Source organism: Penaeus vannamei, chromosome 41 (assembly GCF_042767895.1).
Source record: "Penaeus vannamei isolate JL-2024 chromosome 41, ASM4276789v1, whole genome shotgun sequence".
Classification (NCBI taxonomy): Eukaryota; Metazoa; Arthropoda; class Malacostraca; order Decapoda; family Penaeidae; genus Penaeus; species Penaeus vannamei.
Window position 1 is genome coordinate 2075513 of NC_091589.1, and position 7500 is coordinate 2083012.

A 7500-nucleotide genomic window follows, 5' to 3' on the forward strand; every position below is an offset into this window, starting at 1 on the left:
AGAGAGAAAGAGAGAGAGACAGAGAGAGAGAGAGACAGACAGAGACAGACAGACAGATAAATAGACCGATAGAGAGAGAGAGCGAAAACCACAACAAAAAACGGAACCCAAGGGGAAACTATGAAATAAAATATTCCCATCATCATTATTAACTCGTACAACTAGGGTGAACGAAATAATTGTCTCCTGTTTCGTATACAAGGAAGGGAATAGGCCTATATTCCCGTGAGGGCGTAGGCACAGGCAGTCGAGGGAAGAGAAGGGGAGAGGGAGACGAGAGGAGAAGGGAAAATGAGGAGGGAATAAGAGAACAGGAGAAATGGGAGAGACAGTGAAGGGAGAAGGAAAAAAAGAAAATAAGGAAAATGGGAAAATAGAAGGTGGGGGGAAGTAGAGAGGAAGGGAGAAAAGGAGATGGGAAGATAGAGAAGGAAGGAGCGAAAATTAAGAGAGGGAGAAAGGGAAATAAGGGTAGATAAACTGGGGAAGAGGGAAAGACGAAGAGGAAAAAAAGGTGAAAACGGAAGAGAGATCGCTTATAACAACAAAACCGAAAAAAACAAGAAATTTTAATAAGTACTGAAAGCGGCGACAATACTAGCAATAGCAATTACAAAGAAAATAATGGCAACAGAAGGCAAAAACAACAATAAAAATGAACCATAATAATCACTTAATTACTTGTTAAAAAAATGACTTAGCAAGATATTAAGAGAAAAAAAAAATGGCATTTTATCATTCACCAGAGCGTGACGTGAAAACTGCTGAGTCATCTTTAGGTAATCCATCTTTACAAACCCTTTTTATCGTAATTTATTTCGCATTATTGACTTGGTCGTTGTTACTTATTTATCTCAAATTTACATTGATGACGTAAAATAAGACACACACACACACGCACAAACAAACAGACAAAAAAAATAAATAAATAAATAAAAATTACCAACCAGGAAGTCTCGACCGCGATCAAGTATCGATTCACAGAAACTATTTCTTTTCCATTTATTTCGAGTGTGGGAATGTGTGCGTGTTTGTGCGTGCGTGTACAAGAGCATGCGCGCAATCATGAAAAGCATTTGCAGCATTTGCAGCGCTTAATCTGCTGTTCAAGTTGTTTTGCAAGTCGAGAAATTCCGTTAAGTCTCATCTGGGTGAATCCATTCTTATATATAGAACTGACTCAAAGAAGCTGCTTCTACAGACAAAACACACGCACACACACACACACACACATATACACATACACACACAAATACACATACACACACGCACACGCACACGCACACGCACACGCACACAAACACACACACACACAAACACACACATACACATACACATACACACACACACACACACACATATATGTGATTGTGTGTGTGTGTGAAATGAAGTCAAGACATATTCAAGCAAGGACTTGTTTTTTAACAGACCAGACAATACAATCCTCACGTTTCTGGTTTATTACTTACAGAAAAAAAAGAAAAACAAAAAACAAAAAAAAACACGAATCGCAGAGCCCGGTAAAACCTGACGTCATCGCCCCAGAGACCGCCAGACCATCCTATTTTTTTCCTTCAAAAGACGACACGGGGACAAAACAAAACAAAAAAAGGAAAAATACATTGCTACAATCAACGACACACACACTACCAACAAGCACACCCTTTTCCCCTTCGCCGACGACCATCTGCAAGGGTGCAAATGGTCGTCAATTGAGAGAAGGAATAAAAATGGCGGTCGACTGAGCTCGGCTAACCCCGCGGTCGCTCCCGGACGCCATTTCCGTCGTGGTCACAGAACGCTTCATATACTTTCTTAATTTGACGCTAGTTTGAAGGTCATTTTGTCGTTAGGGAGTTGGAGAAAATGCGTAGGTGGTTTACCGATGCTTACTGGTGCATGCGCGTCTGCGGACACGCACATAGACAGGTAGAATTTTACGCATACATGGACATTCTCTCTCTCTCTCTCTCTCCATTATCTCTCTCTCTTTCTCTCTCTCTCTCTCTCTCCATTATCTCGCTCTCTCTCTCCATTCTCTCTCTCTCTCTCTCTCTCTCTCCCCATTCTCTCTCTCTCTCTCTCTCTCTCTCTCTCCCCATTATCTCTCTCTCTCTCCATTCTCTCTCTCTCTCTCCATTATCTTTCTCTCTCTCTCTCTCCCCCTCATCCTCTCCCTCTCCCTCTCCCTCCCCCTCCCCGAATGCGCACTCACATAAAGTCAGAGAGCGAAAGAGGGGGAATAGAACCTCGAGCCGTGGAATTTAGAGCACGAGCGATCTGCTTGACCCAGGTGGCGGGAAAGCAGACAACGGGGGGGGTGGGGGGGGGGGGGGGGGGGTTGAGGGAGGGGAGGAGAGAGACAGATAGATGTATAGATAGATAGCGAGGGAGGAAGGAAGGGGGGGAATGGAAGATAGAGAGAGAGAGCGACGGATGTATAGGGAAATATGTAGGTAGGTAGGTTTGTAGATAGATAGAGAGAGAGAGAGAGAGAGAGAGAGAGAGAGAGAGAGAGAGAGAGAGAGAGAGAGAGAGAGAGAGAGAGAGAGAGAGAGATACGAAGAGGAAGAGATGACGAGAATATTTTAAGAGAACTATCATCAATATTTATATAAAAAAAAGAAAAAAAAGATACAGTGAATAAAACAATCTTTTCTTCTTCTTTTACATCTCTTTAATTTTCATTCTTTCATCCACTCGCTTTCCATTGCTTTTCTTTTTTTCTTCTCTCTCTCCTTCCCTCTTTCCCCCTACCTCCTCTCTCTCTCTGTCTCTCTCACTCCTTCTCTCTCACTCTTTCTCTCTCTCTCTCTCTGTCTCTCTCTCTCTCTCTCTCTCTCTCTCTCTCTCTCTCTCTCTCTCTCTCTCTCTCTCTCTCTCTTTCTCTTTCTCTTTCTCTCTCTCTCTCTCTCTCTCTCTCCTCCTTCTCTCTCACTCTTTCTCTCTCTCTCTCTCTCTCTCTCTCTCTCTCTCTCTCTCTCTCTCTCTCTCTCTCTCTCTCTCTCTCTCTCTCTCTCTCTCTCTCTCTCTCCTTCCCTCTCTCCCCCTACCTCCTCTTCTCTCTCTCTCTCTCTCTTCCCCGTTCCTCAATTTCTCCTTTTCTTCTCTTTCTTCCCCTTTCTCCCTTTCCTTCTCCTCCTCCATTCCGTCCCAATTCCACCTCATTCTCCTAAGTCAAGAGGTAAATGGCCAGAACACGTTAAGGAAAATGAACCGACTTTTGGGTACATTCCTCTTTTTTCCTCCTTCTCTCTTCACCCTTCCTCTCTTCTTCTCTTCTTCTCTCTTCCCTTTTCCTCTCTCTATTTCTCTTTCTCTTTCTCTTCCTCTCTCTATTTTTCTTATCACCTCATTCTTTTTCTTTTTTTCTTTCTCTGTCTCTCTCTCTCTCTCTCTCTCTCTCTCTCTCTCTCTCTCTCTCTCTCTCTCTCTCTCTCTCTCTCTCTCTCTCTCGCCCTTCCCTCCCTCTGTAAACAAACCGCATACTGATAACCAATGAAGAAATTAATAAACCTGATAAAGGGTGCGGAGGAAGAAGGGGAGGAGGGAGGGGTGGGGAGGGAGAGAGAGAGGGGAAGGCAAGGAAGGAGGGAGAAGGAGGAGAGGGTAAGGAGAGGGGAGTTAGGAATGGGAAAGATGATTATGATCATCGCACACACACACAGACGCACACACACACACACACACACATGCCCCTCCCCACACTCCCACCACATCTCTTTCCTCACACTCCCCCACATTCCACCCCCCCCACACACTCCCACCAGACACTTTCCCAAACCCCTCCCACCCCACCTCCACCCCCCTCCCCACTCCTCCAGCTCCCTCACCCCCTCCCCACTCCTCCACCTCCCTCCCCCTCCCCACCTCCACCACTCTCACCTCCCACCCCTCCCCACACTCCCCCTCCCCACCACTCCCCTCCCCACTCCTCCAACTCCCACCCCACACTCCCTCCCCACTCCTCCAACTCCCCACACTCCTCCCCCTTCCCCACTCCTCCATCTCCCCCTCCCTCCCCTCCCCACCTCCCACCCTCCCTTCCCCCCTCCTCCCCACTCCCCCTCCCCACTCCTCCAACTCCCCCCTCCCCACCTCCCACCCTTCCTTCCCCCACACTCGGCCAAAGGTCACTTCATCCACACTCCATCCACCACATGATTCACGGGCCTCATATGTGCACATGAGATCACGGGACGAAAACTCTCACAACGTCAGTCCAGTGTGGACGTTTGAGTGAATTAATTTTGGAGTTTTGTGTGGAGGGAGGGAGGGGAGGGGGGAAGGGGAGGGAGGGGAGGGGGAGAGTGGGTGGGGAGGAGGGAGAGTGGGTGGGATGAAGAGGGGGAGGGAGGGAGGGAGTGGGTGGGGAGGAGGGAGAGTGGGTGTGGAGGGAGGGAGGGAGGGAGGAGAGTGGGTGGGAGGGAGGGAGGGAGGGAGAGTGGGAGGGAGGATGGGAGGGAGAGAGAGGGAGAGAGAGAGAGAGAGAGAGAGAGAGAGAGAGAGAGAGAGAGAGAGAGAGAGAGAGAGAGAGAGAGAGAGTGTGAGAGAGAGAGAGAGAAAGAAAAAAAGAAAGAGAGAGAGCGAACGAGAGAGCGAGAGAAAGGCAGACAGACAGAGAGAGCGAGGAAAAAGGGAAGGATTGGTTCGCGATAAACACACACTCAAACAAACAAACAAACAAACTCCCAGACACATGACCTGCAACAAGACAGGTCGGAGAGGTCACTGACCCGGACGCCAATCAAACATGCAGACAGAACAGTCACGTGACCTAGATCCTTCGAGGGCGACCGCTGATCGATAGTAGATGTCTGGCTGAAGGAGGGAGGGGAGGGAGGGAAGGGAGGGGAGGGAGGGAAGGGAGGGAGAGTGGGAAGGGAGGGAAGGGAGGGAAGGGAGGGAGAGTGGGAAGGAGGGAAGGAGGAAGGGAGAGTGGGAGAGGGAAGGGAGGGAGGGAGGGAGGGAGGGAGGGAGGGAGGGAGGGGAGGGAGGGGTGGAGGGGAGGGAGGGAGGAAGGGAGGGAGGAGTGGAGGGGTGGAGGGAGGAAGGGAGGGGAGGGAGGGAGGGGAGGGAAGGGAGGGAGGAAGGGAGAGTGGGAAGGAGGGAAGGAAGGGAGAGGAGGGAGAGTGGGGAGGAAGGGAGGAAGAGAGGGAGGGAGGGAGGGAGGGAGAGTGGGAGGGAAGGAGCGAGAGTGGGAGGGAAGGAGGGAGGAAGAGAGGGAGGGAGGGAAGGAAGGAAGGGAGGGAGGGAGGGAACCAGGAAGGGAGAGTGGGAGGGAAGGAGGAAGGGAGAGTGGGAGGGAGGGAAGGAGGGAGAGTGGGAGGGAAGGAGGAAGGGAGAGTCGGAGGGAGGGAGGAACGAAGATTGGGGGGACGGGGAAGGGAGAATGGGGAAGGGAGGATGAGAGAGGGAGAGAAGAAGTAGGTGGGATAGGGAGATAGAAGGAAAGAGTAAGTAAGGGATAGCGGAAGGGAGAGAGCGAGGGAAGAAAATGGAGCAGGGAGAGGAAGGGAGACACAAACACACACACATACACGTACACAAACACACACGCACACATAAACAAACAACAGAGCAACAGGTCAAAACCCTTACATTGTTTACATCACAGAGCACACGGCAGGTGGGAGAGGAAGAGGGAAAGGGAGAAGGGGGGAGGGAGGGAGCAGGGGCAGGGGGGGGAGGGGGGGGGGGAGGGAGCAGGGGCAGGGGGGGGAAGGGAGAGAGAGGGGAGTACGACCAAGGAGGGGGAAAGGAGAGAGAGGGGAGTATGACCAAGGAGGGGAGGGGAGGGAGGGGATATGGGCAAGGAGGGGGAAGGGAGAGAGAGGGGAGTACGACCAAGGAGGGGGAAGGGGGAGGGGGGAATATGACCAAGGAGGGGAAAGGGGAGGGGGGAGTATGACCAAGGAGGGAAGGTGGAAGGGAGGGAGTATAAGGGCAAGGGGGAAGGGGAGGGAGGGGGATATGGACAAAGAGGGAAGGGGGAGGGAGGGGTGTGACCAAGGGGGGAAGGGGAGAGAGAGGGGAGTAAGGGCAAGGAGGGAGGGGGAAGGGAGGGAGTAAGGGCAAGGGGGGGAGAGGGGGTGAGGTGCTGCAACAAGAGCAAACCGGAAGTATCTCGAAAAAAGGACAATCACGTAAAAAAATAAATAAATAAAAAAAAATAAAAATAAACAACACAATCAAAATACACCGGAGCGTTCACATGACGTCATCGGAGTGAGTCAAACAAACAAACAAACAAACAAACAAACAAACAAACATAGACCCCGCCTCCTGAATACTTATATATGATGTTGATTTGTTAATTACATTTATTATAATTGAACAAATAATATTTTTCACACAATGTTTAATATTTAATTTACCATATGTTTTTTTTCTTCATATAGAGAAAAAAATTCACACAATGAGGTATATGCAGACGGATAGATTGGTAGAGAGAGAGAGAGAGAGAGAGAGAGAGAGAGAGAGAGAGAGAGAGAGAGAGAGAGAGAGAGAGAGAGAGAGAGAGAGAGAGAGAGAGGGGGGGGGGGAAGAGCGAGAGACAGAGAGGGAGGGAGGGAGGGAGGGAGGGAGGGAGGGAGGGAGAGAGAGAGAGAGAGAAACAGAGAGAGAGAGACAGAGAGAAAGAGAGAGAGAGAGAGAGAGAGAGAGAAAGAGAAAGAAAGAGCGAGAGAAAGAGAGAGAGAGAGAGAGAGAAATAGATAGATAAAGAGAAAGTGCGACTAAAATGACGAAAGAGGAGGTGAAGGAAACGGGGTGAGAAAGTCAAGGCGAACGTGAGTAGTGAGAGAAAACAGATGATGGGAAGAACGAAAAAAAAAAAAAGTTTTAATTTCCCAACGAAGCGGCCATGGCAACACCTGACTGACAACACCCTGACACCACTCGTTGCGCGGATTAATTTTGCCACCATGTACCTGATATCAAAATCTGCCAACATCTTTATGCTATGCCAACACTACATGCTATGCCTACCCACCACTGACAACATCTTATAACCTGGTTTGCTGCACTGACAACACCCGGAACTATCACCAATTCCTAAATCCTGAAGACCATATGTATCCCTGACAACACTATTTTACCTGAACACCAGTCACCTTCACCTGCTGTTCACACCTGACAACCCCTGACAACACCTCCCATCCTAGGAATAAACTCTGACAATCACTGCCAACAATTAAATAATCTGACATACCTGTAATTCACACCTGACAACCTCTGACAACACCTCCCATCCTAGGAAAAAAACTCTGACAACCACTGCCAACACTCCATAACCTGACATACTTGTAATTCACACCTGACAACCTCTGACAACACCTCCCATCCTAGGAAAAAAACTCTGACAACCACTGCCAACAATCCATAACCTGGCATACTTGTAACTGAACCGTATCCATGTTGACAAATGTAGAAAATGTATGAATGAGACAGAAGATATCCAGCCTCATTCATACCTTTTCTATACTTGTAATTCACACC

General features: G+C 49.1%; 1 protein-coding gene across 2 annotated transcripts in view; it reads right to left on the reverse strand.

Moving 5' to 3' along the window:
• LOC113821426 (uncharacterized) overlaps nucleotides 1-7500 on the reverse strand; it is a 29799-nt gene that overhangs the window by 21381 nt on the left and 918 nt on the right. The window lies entirely within an intron of this gene.